Source organism: Ornithodoros turicata, chromosome 3, assembly GCF_037126465.1.
Source record: "Ornithodoros turicata isolate Travis chromosome 3, ASM3712646v1, whole genome shotgun sequence".
NCBI lineage: Eukaryota > Metazoa > Arthropoda > Arachnida > Ixodida > Argasidae > Ornithodoros > Ornithodoros turicata.
In genome coordinates this window covers 86560978-86575183 of record NC_088203.1, presented here as the reverse complement: position 1 = coordinate 86575183, position 14206 = coordinate 86560978, and the positions used below count along the sequence as shown (strand labels likewise).

Genomic DNA, 14206 nt, shown 5'->3' with positions numbered 1-14206 from the left:
GCTCCTTGCTTTTTCCATCTTTGGCTGCAGAACCTTGTCTTCCTCATTGCAAGAACTTTTCGTCAAGAAAAACATCAAAAGGTAATAAATCGGGATCGCTCATACAAGCCGCGTTTCTGCAAGTTGCTCAGTGAACTAGTGCTCCATGATGTTGTCAAGATGTATATTAGTATGTAGAGGACGGTGGTCTTCCTCTACATGAGCCCCGACCTGCGATGATGGTATGCCACGGAGAGGCGATGACGGTGGCCTGTCTCCATGGCCGCGCCGGTGGAACTGAAGCCGGTGCTCCACGCGCGTGGCCATCGTTGTCGTCATTGTCGTCGTCCGCTACAGGGGTCCCCCGGCCGTCAGATGCGTTGCGGACGCATCGCTACAAGTTGATGTTGTTACTGCTGCAACCTTCGACTGCAAAACGTTTTTAAAAAATTTGCAGACAAAGCATCCACAGTCACATCATTGGGTCATTGTGGCTGACGGACATCTGGCACGCAAAAGGGTAATGCGGACCGAAAAATTGCGACTTAAGCTAAATTAGAGTGCAATGCCTTGCAATACGTCCACGGTTTGATGCCCGTGGTGCACTACGTTGCCTTCACAAAACGTATTGAAGATAGGAGATCTGATAAACCCGCAGAGGTGATAGTTGCTCCGGAACTTTCCCGAATTATCGCATCACGGACGCCAGAAACTTCGCGTCAGATTACTTTCTTCAGATATAGTCCCTTCCTGGGGCTTGCTCAACGACTGTGCGCCGAAGTCGGGTATTCCTTGCGCGATACTCCGCAGTGCTTCGAAGCTAAGTCGGCTAGCGCTTACAAATGTTCGAATAGCTCTATCGCTGCTTCAGTCGTGGCAGTATAAAGATGGTGTGTGGGTGGACGCACTAGTGCACTTTAGTCCGGATTGACCTTCGGGTCACGTTTGTGTAAATGAGTATCTGTGGACACCCTGCAAGCACTCGCCCATCTGCGTGTCTGATCGACAAAAACAAGCAGGAACACGACATGCGGTGAGTTTTCTTTTTCTTTTTTTCATCCGAGCACATGGGGGGGGGGATATATTTATTAGACGAAAGGAAAAAACAACGGTGGAAAGGCACATGGTCCGTGGAAAAAAGTATTGATGTGCGAACAGCACAATAGATCTTATTCAATCCATTTATCGTAAAAAAGAATGACAGTATGAAAAAAAAGCACTTTTTCTCTCCAATTTGTTTTTCTCTCCTTTGAGAGGTCCGCTAGGTTTTGGACAAGGAATTTACATTCGTGGCCTATAATTAACTAAATTAGCTTACTTTATCAAATTAACTAGTTAATTAATCAGAACGTATAGACTAACTCGATTGGCGTAAGTGATATTTGTCCCTATACACCGATATTTTCGTGCTTACGTCAAACCGTTGCACGAAATATTTTTTGTGTATCAGCCCCATAAATGGCCAGAAAGACATAAATTCTACGTCAAAGATGTCATAGTATCCTGGTAACGACGCAGGAAGTTCGTAGATGACAATGCAACGGCAATGCATGCAAGATGAACGCGAGATCTGGACGGATAGTGTTAATTTGAGCGTGAGAGCAGCAGCAGCAGCACGAGCGACTCTAAGCACCACAGTCGTTATCTCTTCGCCAGCAAAACTTTTCTTTGAGAAGAGAAATCTTGGCCGTTTACGTCCAATCTCTGACATGGCAGCGCCGTTATTCCTCTGTGTCGTCGCGCCTCAGTGCAGCGCGTACTCCATTCAAACTGATTTATGCGACGTTTTAAAAATCCTCCTGCCATTTCTCAGAGCGAAATTTTTAACTCGCAGCGTCTTGCCACCGTGCTCGCCCGTCCATTATTTCTCTCGTTCAAATTACAATGGCGCCGACATTTCGCAGGAAATTATTGTCGACAAATCGAGACTTCACAGCTGGCTGCCCGGTTCGTTTCTTTTGCTCTGCTCGGGGCCGCCTCACGCCACTTTCTTCTTGTGTTGGGAAGAGAAACGCAATACGAGTAATCTCAGAGACGAGACACATGGTTTAGGTTTAACTTTGATGTCGTCTACTTTTGCACTCTCGCATTAAGCTTGAGTGCTCCCGATAATGACGTGAACAGATTTGACGTTGCGTGGGGAGGGGGATAAAAAGAAGTGAAAAGAAAGATAGGAAAGAAAACAATTTGGTTAGCAACTCAACTTGGAGCGCAGTCCTGGTCAGCCACAGAGTCGATGTGGGGTCACCGATCTTCCGCCGTTCCGTCCACCAAACTGCTAAGTAGCGGGGTCTCCCGCAGGTAGTTGGGTCACTTCCATGACATTGGAACACCGAATCACAGATTGCGAGTTGAGTTGAGTTGATAAGAAAAAAAAAATGGAGAAATAGGCACTCATTACGAGAGCCGGCTACTCCAGATCACTTAGGGGGAAAAAATGGAAATGAATCGCAGTCTGTGTCTTTGTCACAGATTGTGATTCATTCTCATTCACATTCTTTTTCTAGTAGGCTGTGATTCACAGTCTACTAGAAAAGGAAGGTGGTGTCAGGAAATTCCACGCGTATTTGTACGGGCGACATTTTCAGCATGAGAGAACTGATGTTCTGAGGCTGGAACAACATAGAAAGGACAAATACAGACAAAGCCTCAAATTGCCTAAGAAATTAACGATGAAAAGTGAAAGTCTCTGAAAAGGTTAGCCAGCTGTAGGTCTCGAACCCACATCTTCTCTATTACCGGTACAGAGCTCTACCAATTGAGCTAAGCTAACACACCTCCCCAGCGACTTCCAAGGGCGCGTCATCTGAAGGGACAAATCAACCACTCTCTCTCTCTCTCATCCCCCTTTCACTATAACATCTTTTTCTCACTCATACACAAAATCATACGACAGGATCGACACATCGTCGTTAATTTCTTAGGCAATTTGAGGTTTTGTATGTATTTGTGCTTTTTATGTTGTTCCGGCCAACCTCAGAACATCAGTTCTCTCATGTTCAACAGTTGCCGCTTGCGTCGATCCTGTCGTATGATTGTGTGTATGAGTGAGAAAAAATGTAAGAGTGAAAGGGGGATGAGTGAGTGAGAATGGTTGATTTCTCTCTTCAGATGACGCGCCCTTGGAAGTCGCTGGGGAGGTGTGTTAGCTTAGCTCAATTGGTAGAGCCCTGGACCGGAAATCCAGATGATGTGGGTTCGAATCCTACAGCTGGCTAACCTTTTCAGTGACTTCCACATTTCATCGACATTTTCAAGTTGTGCGTAACGTGACCGGACGTCCCGATTTGGGCGGGACTATCCCGCTTTTGCGGTCGTGGTCCCGCTGTCCCGCTAGAGACTACTTGGGGACGGTGTTTTGTCCCGCTTTTGACTGGAACGATTCCCGAAAAAAAAAGTGGCAAAACAAGGTTGTTCTATTCCCACGTTGCACTCTTCCGGCTCACATCTTTCAACGATCTAGCCAATGGAAAGTTACGAATTAACTTTAACGTGTTCTTGTTTGTTTGTTTCTAATAAGACATCCCTATGACAGTGCTTTGTGACGGAAAAGTGATCGCCTGCGCACGCACTGCTCATCAAGCTGCCTTCGCGGGAGTCAGATTGATATATCCCGGCGTTGACAATAATCACGAAATGGAAGTTCAGCGATTCAGAAAGTTCCGAGCGAGATTTTCCGTTAGTATGCGTACAAGTATGTGGACACAGTAAACAGAATGCAGCACGAAAATTGCTAACTGTGATGCCTCCACGCCGCAAAAGAAATACAAAAGACCATATACAATCCGGCTTACACGCACACACACACATAAATGGGATGATGACGTGGTGGGTTATTCACCGCCGCTATGGTGGTACACTGCCCCATTGCTCTTGAGGAAGGTATGATGATAGAAAAGTGTCCTATTAGAGTTCGTCCATTAGTCCAATGCTGGAGAGGAACTCAGCAACAACTCATAGGCCTTGCATCTGATGTGAGGGGTCCGACCATGGCCCGAGAATTTTGGCTAAGGTGAACTGGCGTTGATCGACGCGTTGTAGAGCAGTTTCTATGAGGGCGCGCTCGCGATCGTACTGTCCGCGGACCAGGAGGACATGATGGAGGTCATCGCGCACACCACACGTGGAACAGAGGCTGGATGTGCCGACATCGAGGAAAAGTTTGAAAGCCCGGTGTAAAAGCAACATTAAGTCTCATGTGGTGGAAGACTGTGGTAAAGGAATGTGGCATTTGGCGGGGGAGAGTAAGAGTCAATGTGGGGTCAACGGAGTAAAGCAGAGAGTAGGTGGTGATGATGTCATGTTGCCATTGTGAGTGCATCTTGGGGGCCGGGGAGGGTAGGTGAGGCTTGAGAAAAATCCGGCTCAAGAACACAGGCTCGCGCCCGAGACTCGCGCACGCCAATTACATCGTCCTCGTCCGTGTTCAGCTAAACACACTTCAAAAGCTACCATACAGAAACAATAAGTAAGCTATAGAAAAGAATACCAATTAAAATACGAGCAAACGTAACAGCACTGGGGAATTGGCGAAGTGTAATGTAGTAGATGTGCTGACAGCCCCCCCCCCCCCCCCCCCCCAATGTCCCGTCTTGGGGTCGGAGGAACATCGTCACATTAAGTAACGACGACCACTAGCCACGGCAGTGCATTTTTGGACCCATACAAGGGATCCGAACGGTATCTCTATCTATCACGGTTACAGAGATGCGTCACCCTGTCCGCATACGACTTTCCTCTACAGGGATCGATCATCCGCAGATGGCATTGAACACGACTGCCTGTCAAGACTGCCCCTTCCTTGCTCTGAAGGTTAATCCCCGGAACGCTGACTCGTTTGGTTTAGTCTTTTTTTTATCTTTTTACTTCCTTTGTGATTGGACATCTTGTCCGTCACTCGCAATAATATTGCGAAAGAAACAGCAAGAAAATCAATTCTGTCAAAAGCGAGGACGTTTCCAATAAATGGTTGGCATGAACGCGTGACAGATAAAGATTCGAAGCCTTTCAACGCTGTGATCAACTGTCTTCTTTAGGGAAAGCGAGAAGTCGTCCCACCTACGTTAACCAATCAACGAATCAAAAATACAGTGAACCCTCGTTATTATGACCATGGTCGTCCCGAAAATTTTGGTCATAATGCGGAATTGTCATATTAACGGAGGAGATTTGCAGAGGTTTCAGTGCATTGTTCCCCAGGAGTATGGTCGTAAAACCCGTATGTCAGATTATCGGGGGTCATATTAACGAGGGTTCACTGTATTTCTTTCATGCAATGGATACATGTGGGAATGCTAAGACAGGTCTGTGATGCAGTAATACACAATATAACAAACTGAGAGAAAACGGGGAGTAGAAATATATAAAAAAAAATAATAGCCCCTAACGTCTCATTCGGGATATCGAATTGGGGCCGGACGAATCAACATACTCGACAGCCCTACAAATATGGCATGACAGTTATTATTTGAATGAAAACATACTATTCAGTTTCCTAAACACCACTGGCAGCGAATTCCAAATCTTAAGTCCAACAAAGATAAGCTCCTTACCTCCTTCTGCATGAGCTATGTGAGGAACATTTGCGCTGTATAATTCCGTCATCTAAAAATAATTTTAGCACATGAAATGTAATTTCTACAGAAAAAAACTCAAAAGACTCAATCGAATGCAAATTGAAATTCTTTAGATTTTACGTGGGAAATCCTTTGGATTAAACGCAGGTATGTTTTGTACTCTAGGTATTTGTCCAGGATTATTAATCGCTCAAAACGGGATTACTACCATTCACAGATCACATCATGCACATATATCAAAGGTAAGTGGAAAGTGGTCCATAAATTCCTAAGTCGACACAACAAGCTGATAAGATTTTATATAGGGATGTGCCAACCGAATCCTCGAATCCTCGAATATCCCAGGCAGGGATTCCACATTCGGGAATCCGAACCCCAGTGTCTGAAATGGCAAATCGAATCTTTCGAATCCACCAGCCACGTTTGTTTTGTTTCTGTTTGAAATTGGCGATTCCGGAGTCCGCCGAAAGCCTGATTGGTCGGCGTGTGTTTTCTTGTTTATATTGTTATCATGTGGCGAAGTCCCACATTCATCATCATTAATTGATCTATTGTCGTTGTTGTTGTAGACTGAAAGAGCTGAGGCAGGAACTCTTATGTAAAAAAGTTTTGTAAGTAACATAGTTTGCTGTTGATTTGTAGTTTGTTTTGTGAAAACAATTCAGACTCGAGAATTATCTATTTCCTGTAGTCGGTGAACAACATGATAGATAAGTTACACTTAACCAGATGTATATATGGTATATTTTGTCGTGAAAATGAACTATTACTGAATTAGTTTTTTCATTAAACAAATATATCATATTCTGCTTCAAAATACTCTTTTTAAGGAAGGATTCCAAAGATTCGAGATTCGTAAGATGCCTGGATTCGCAGAACTTTCCTTAGATTCAGATTCGGATTCACAAGATTATGGATTCGTCCAGTCTCTAATTTTTTATAACCGTACCTGTTTAGATAACCCTCTTAACACTGCTGCTGCCTTTAGTGAGTACTTTTCGTCTGTGGCCAATTGATCACCTGGCATGTTAACTTCTTCGAGATTGCCCCGACAACCGCAGTCTTTCTTACAACCTAGATCAACTCCCGAAGTGCTAACCATCATATCTTTACGTAACGCCGCACCCGGGTATGACAACGTAAGTGCCTCCAGATTAAAACAAGTTACAAATTAGTAAGGGAAAAATTAGCCGGAGCTCTTTGGCTGCACATATAGCATACGTTAGCAAGTGCGCAAACGTCGCCATGCCAGTACTGAACAGCTCTTTGGGCCTTCTTGGGCCTCATCAGCAGTACGCAGGCAGGCAACGTCTGAGCGGATGGCGTCAAAAGGTCAGGTAGCACGTGACTCCTCCCGTCAGGGTGTGCAAACTCACCACTGAAAACTCAGTGCAAAGCCAGTGAAGTATGTGAGGGAATAAATTAGCCGGAGCTCTTTGTCTGCACATATAGCATATGTTTGTAAGTACTCAAACGTCGCGCCATGCCTGTACTGGACACATGTTTCGTTACAAAGTAGATCTGTTCCCCTCTGTCTCTATCTCATATCGTTAACTTGTCATTAAAAGAAGAAAAACTCTCAAAAGGGCCATTATTGTACCAATCCACAAGAAAGGTAGCCTTTCAGAGATAAACAATTACAGACCCATTTCCATTCTCCCGGCCTTGAGCAAAATTTTTGAAAGGTCGTTATATAATAGACTATTCAATTCTATAAAGAGATTTCACATACTATGCAGAATCATTTTGCAGAAGAATTACGAAGAAGAACCAGCCAGAATAATTTGATTTTGCGCAGCGGATCGACGACAGAGACAGCTTTATTGACGTTCAGTGAACGAATAAAACAATCACTAGATACAGGTGGTCTAGTTTTTCCTTATTTGTTGACTTCTCGAAGGCTTTTGACTGCGTAAATCATGGGATCCTTTTAAATAAGATAGGCATCTATGGAATAGACAGCTCCCTGTTTGTAAGCAAATCACGCCATAGTGTTCGACAGCGCCACCAATTCGGTAGACTTGAACTACGCTTGCAGCCAGAGGAGAACAAAGTCACACCATGGTCTTGAGGGGATTACGATGGTCCCTGAAAGGGAAGCGACCTTCGGTCCTACTTTTCTTTCAATAGGGCGCAGCGAACAACTGCCCATTCGTGGAACCCAGCCATCCCCTTTCGAGTTTAGTCTGTCTACCAACGTCATCATGACGTTTCTCGGGTAGAGGTCTATTACCGGTCCTGCACTTAGGCTTTTCAAAAGTTATTTATGTAACCGAACACACATAGTTAAATATCAAGGTTTTTTACTTATCAACTTATCAACTTTATCAAGATATTTTTCACCTCCTGTAATTACTAATATCGGGGCTAATATAATAACTAATATTTATAATATAGGCTCAATATCAGGTAAACTTTTCTTAAATTTATTTATTTATTTAATTTTATTACCATCGGGGCAGAAGCATTACGGAGGGATAGCAGGACAGTTGGAAAGTGCACAAATGCAACATAGAACCAGTAATACAAATTATACACAAGTAACAGTTACTGAGCAACACAAAAATGTTCGAACAGTGCTTCTTTATAGCGTTGAATGCTGATAATTGAAGCGATGGAAGTGGGAAGGTGGTTCCGGTGGTTCGTCGCGCAAATGATTCCGCAAATGCGTATGTTCAGTAACGATGGATGCCGACTTTCTGATTGTCGTCTAATCTTGGTGATATGTAACTCGGAGTAAGGATGAGTGATGTTTTCATCGCAGGGTTATAAAACTTGCGAAATAGACGGAGACGACTTATTTTACGGCGAAGTGACAGTGGTGGCAAATGAAGGTTAGTTTTCATTAAGGTGACGCTGGCGGTGCTTTGCTGGCGGTGCTTTGCTGGCTTATTTTTATTGTATATCAATGATCTTCCTAAATCTATTGTACATTCTGAGGTAATTCTCATTGCAGATGACACCACATTGCTTTTAAGTGGAAAAACTATGAATGAATTGTCATTGAAAATACAGCTCTATATTAACAGATTAATTGAACGGTGCACTAATAACAAACTAAGCATAAATACAAGTAAAACAGTCTCTATGATGTTCTATTAACCCAAACGAGACGTAACCCTACACTCTTAAAACTGAGGAGGGGGAGGGGGGGGGGGGGGTCGAGGTAGCTTGCCGTTGTTGGCCGCACTTAGGTGGGCATCGTCACGACTATAGCCAAAAAAAAGGGAAGGGGGAGAGGGGAGTTGAGGATTTCAAAGTGATGCATAGGCAGGATGACCGATACTGATGGGACGGTGGCACACTGTAGATGAGAGGTGCACTAGAGTGGTCTCTCCGCGAGGCCCGTTTCTTAAAGAAAGCGCACGAGGCCGCGAGTTTTTGAAAGTCGTTCCGCATAAGAACCTTCGGGGAAGAGGACATCCGTCAGTATGCCAGGCCTGGCGTGGGGAAGATGAGTTTCCCGCATAGTATGGTATTCACGGCATTCTGTCAGGATAGGCGCGATAGTCTCCGGATGATTACAGTGACCGCAACTGGAGTCCTCCCTGGAGCCGATCTTGAACGGTTGCGAGTTCGTGAACGCAGATCCCGTGCGTAATCGACGGAGCATTGTCTGCATAACACGGGGAAGATCTTTCGTGGGAAGAGAGAGACGGTGATTCTGCGTGATGTCCAGTATGCCAAGATGACGCGCCTCAACTAGCTGTTTGACGACCATGTGCCTGTCAGTGTCGGCCGGAACTGGTAAGGATGGGCTGCAGCTGTCGTGTGCTGAGAATGCTAGCTGGTCCGCTCTTTCGTTGCCTCTGATGCCAACATGAGACGGGATCCACCGGAGCGTAAGCTCACCTCCGGTTAGCCTATACTGGGCACACGACCTCCTTATACATCGGGCTAGGATGCTACTACACATGGGGTTCATCACGTTGTAGAGGTTACTTCTGGAGTCCGTAAGCAAAACGGCCTTAGTTATTCCGGTGACTTGAACCGCAGCAGCTGCGTGTAACAAGGCCAGGAACTTGGCTGTCGTATATGAGATTGGGTAACGAACTGATTTCCCTTGCCAGGCCATGTTCATTGACGGGATGTAGTACGCGCTGGTAGCGCTCTCGGAACGGTGGTCAATAGAGCCATCAGTGATAACCAGAGCATGCGTGTGATAGACGTCGCTTATCAGGTTCTCAGCTGCTATCCTGCCCACCAGGAGGCTGGACTCGCTCTTCTTCCGTAGACCAGGGATGTGAAGTGTTGTTGCAGGCAAGAACTCCCGCCATGGCGGCGTAAGTGGACTAGCTGGGAGCCGAGGCAGAGCCCCCCTGTTGGCTAGAGAGCTGGTGGCACTAGCCAGGCGTCCTAGGGATGTGTGTTACCTTTGTTCGAGGTCTGTGAAGAGGGAATGTTTGTTGATAGATGTTGACGCATTATCCAGAAACTAGAGTCCTTTGAGCCCAGAGTGGACACTGACAGACTTTTCCTTAGTTTCCAGGTACGTTTGGGTGACGCTAGAAAAGGTTCGGAGACCAAGCGCAGTTCTTATTCCGGCGCGATGAAGGCGCTCAAGGGCCTGCCACTGTGTAGGCGCGAGGTCTACGTACAGCGCCACGTAGAGAATGCGTGACAACATGAGGGCTTTGTGAAGGGTGAGCATATATGTCGGCGAGCCGGTGTTGAGCACCACGAGGTCTCTGGAGGAGACGTAATTAACAGTGGAATTACCACGTCTGCAGTTTCGTCGACCACCCCAGAGACTGTGGCTCGCATTGAAATCTCCGCACACAATTAGAGGACCTGGACAAACCAGCCGCAGAGCCTTGAGAGACTCGACGTTGGGCGGAGCATGACCCCACTGGTATACAGATATGACAGTAACTGACTTGGAGCCGGCTTTCAGTAGACACCCTACATATTCCTCTGTTGAAGAGCAAAGGTGGGATAGGTCAATTTCAGTCTGGGCAATGGACCGTTTCACAAATAGCGATGCACGTAGGAGGCCGTCCGCATGGTGGCCCTTGGCGCTGTATCAGACAAACGGTGGTATCTTGAATGATGGTTGGGTATAGGCTCTCTTGTATCGCTAACACATCAAAGTCCATCTTCCGTAAAATGAGTTTAAGATCGGCCTGTTTATGAATCAAGCTTCTAGCATTCCATTGGAGGATGCGGGGAAGGAACGCTCTCTTGTTTGTATGTTCGGTCATAATTGTGCGCCGGTCGATGTACGAAAGCTGGTGTTGTTAACGCCTGCTGCCGGGGAGAAGCAGGGGTGCTATCACGGCTTCGAGTTGGAGGACCGATTGGATTTCTGTTAGAGTAGTACATTCAGGAACTGCCGAAACGATAGCCTTCAGTGCAGCAAAGAGAAGCTGGATAATGACCATGGGCAGATCTGCGCCTTCTGGACGGTCTAACACCTTACGGTAAGCTGGCTGGGAATGGGGTGGGAGCGGGGGGTCGCTCTTCTTTCCATGGGGTTGTGCGGGATAGGCATCCTTTTCCTCTGTACGATCTACAGGGCATAGAGAGGGAAACTCAGTTTCCGCCCAAACGATCTGTTGTTGTTACGCCTGGAGGCTCTTAGGAGCGGGTTGTACACCCCTATGTGAAGGCTTCTCCAGAGACTTTCGTGTACCCAGTGCCTTAGGTTCATTGCGACGCTTTGTGAGCCGGACTTTAGCCTTTGCCTCTCGGTAGTTGCTACTGGAGCGAGACCGTTCCCTGGCGATGTGTCGTTGCAACTTTAGGGATGGGCAGTCCCTTGATGTGGCGACATGACGCCCTTTGCAGTTTATGCAAGTGGGTTCGGGTTCAGGGCACATCGAGCTCTCGTGGGAGGACCCGCAGTTAGGGCATGTTATCCGTCGGCTACAGCATGCAGCTACATGACCGTAGCGAAGGCAGTTGTTGCACTGAACTGTGCGCGGTAAGTACTCACGAACTTGCATAGTCAGGAGGGGAAAGCTGACACGCTTGGGAGGTTTTGGCCCAAGGAACGTTAGCCTCACCCACGGAGTAAGAAGACTAGGAGGTGAAACTGGCTATAGAAGCAAGCGCCGGCGCGTGACCAGAGACTGTCACGTTGGGGGAGAGAAAAAAGGCAGTTGCTGACTTTACGCGACAGATGGCAGGGCGGCGCTGTCTTCCATTTTGCGCTTTTACATGGAAGGCTATGGGGAAGGCAGCGTTTTTCGCGAGTAGTACGGCAGCCTCTACGGATGATGACAAACTAATGACCGTGAACGATGTTTGTCTTGGCAATAAATGTCACGCTTGTCAACTACGTAGCGCTCCTGGTTTAGCGAAACCAACGGAAACAATTTCGTTCTCTTGCCTCTCGGTTCTGTTCAGCAGACGACAGGAGCACTATGATCGCGTAATCCTTTCATCTTCTTCTTCATTTCTAGCTAGCTAGCTTAATTCACGTGCTTTCACGTGTTTTAGTCACGCCGCCGGACAAGCGACAGCATCATGTGACCGCATGCTTCGGAAATTATGCGTCCTCGTGCAACAGATGGCAGTGCGGGCCGGGCCGCCGAGCGCGCGCTCCTCGTACATTCTCTGGTCGCGGGAGAGAGTGAAGTTTCATCTCCTAGTCTTCTTACTCCGTGGCCTCACCGCACCAGCGTCCCGTCTTATTCTTCTGGATGCTATTAGAGGCGGAACCTATTTTGTGCCATTATGTACGGCACAAAATAGGCTCCGCCTCTGGTTTTCAACAAATCGAGGGCGAGAACGTTGTCATTCGGGATGATGGTTGGCTAGGAGCGTGCTATGTGGTGAAGTTCATTTTTAAGAGTGTACCAACAGGCTTATCTCTGGAAGGCACACCTACAACATTTCTGGATGAAGTTGGATTCGTTGGAGTGGTACTTGATTAGCACCTAAGGTTTGCCTCTAACATATCAATCGAAAATTTTCATATGGAACTCGTGCTCTGACAAGAAGTCGACATTATTTTCCAACACACGTACTGCTTAGCTTGTACCTTGCCTTTGCTCATTCTCACATAACATACTGGGCGTCCGTGTGGGCCATTACATACAAATCACACATTCACATACTTCGTATTAATGAAATTATAAAATACAGCGTTCTAAGTGTAACAAAGGCCAGTTCCGACATACAGCGCTTTGCTCCACAGCGCTGCACCGCAGCACTGCAAAACAGCGCTGTATTTCCACTGTGGGGTTCGCACTTGCAGCGCTTGTCCCAGCGCTGTGCTTGGTGATCTCACGTGATCGGGGGGGGGGGGGGGGGGAAAGGCAGCCCCGTCACGTGAACGCGGCGCCGTGTTCTCATTGGTTCAGGGAGCCTATCGCTGGGAGACAGCGATGGGAAAGTTCACCGAAGCTCAACTTCGCCAAGCGCTGTTTTCCATCGAGTCGCAGCCGGGAGAGGAGGGAAAAACAGCGCTGTATGTCGGAACGGGCCTTTACCGTACCATTAAGGGCAACCTCCGACTACCATCACGTCACGTCAAGTCACGTCTGCGCTGACACGATTCCTTCGGGAATCTAAACTCTTGGGCACTCTCTGACACGTCCTATATGACTGTCTGCACAACGACTAGTGAAGGAGCTGTTTTTCTTCTGTATTTTTTCTCATAATTTTCTGTGTCTCTGTTGCTTTTACCTTCTTTTCTTTGTTTGTTAGCTTTTGGAAATAGCAGGCCTACATCATTGCTAACCTTTCCCATTCCCCTTTCCCTTCCCCTATCCCTTCTCTTTTTTTATTTGCATTAAACATATCTCCCCCCTCTCCCATTGATTTCAGTATCCTTAATGCCAAAAAGTATACCAGAGCAGGAATGACCGGTAGGACTTTTCTGGAACAAACAACCTTGTGACTCCTTGGTAGCCAGACCTCGCTACCATAAGCGCACTGGAGTAGCAGGCCCAATGTAGAGTTGGGCCAAAATCGCAATATCTTTTTCTTTTTTTACCATCCAACCAGTACCAAAAGCTAGAACTACCTATGGCAAATCTTCATTTACATCATATAGCGCACATATATAAAACATGTTACCTTTCAGACATAAAACCCATGAACAACTTATCGCTGTTTAAATAATCACTCAGGCATCATTTACTTACTACGGATGTATGTGCTTAAATTTCTAGTGATGAAATGTTATCACTATCAGTTGTAAAATACATTATAAAATATAAGAGTTATAATAAAATTATAAAATACACCTCACATAAAACACGTAACCACCTTTATGTGTTCGTTTATTTATGATTGAGTGTAAAGTCCGTGGCTTTTTTATTGTTATTGTGATGTGATGAAAGAAAAAATGGGGATGTAAGTATTATGATTTACTTGTTCTATTATTCGTTGTTATTAATATAATTCTGTGAAATGCATTTGTTACTCTTTGATATCATTGTTGGGAGAAGCCTTTAACCGGGATTTCTTCCCTCTGGCTCCTCCTCATGTACGTTATATTAACACTCTGACATTCTGAAATAAACTGGAATTTGAATTGGAATTACTTACGGCTATTTGGGACAGATTTCATTCAGAAAATTTTGAAAAGACCCTCTGTAGCAATGTTGCTGTAGAGTTCCTTTAGACTTTCTTTGGGAATTGAATTGAATGCAACAGCACGTCTTCGGTACCCCTACCTCTCATTTGTTGGCTTTTCTTCC

At 46.0% G+C, this 14206-nt stretch overlaps 1 long non-coding RNA gene across 1 annotated transcript in view; it reads left to right on the top strand.

Annotated features, from left to right (window-relative positions):
* Window positions 1-748: 748 nt before the first annotated feature.
* Window positions 749-14206, top strand: part of LOC135388764 (uncharacterized) — a 146197-nt gene continuing 132739 nt past the window's right edge. The window contains exon 1 of the long non-coding RNA XR_010421507.1: window positions 749-1012. This is a non-coding gene — a long non-coding RNA (uncharacterized LOC135388764). The remainder of the gene's footprint in view (window positions 1013-14206) is intronic.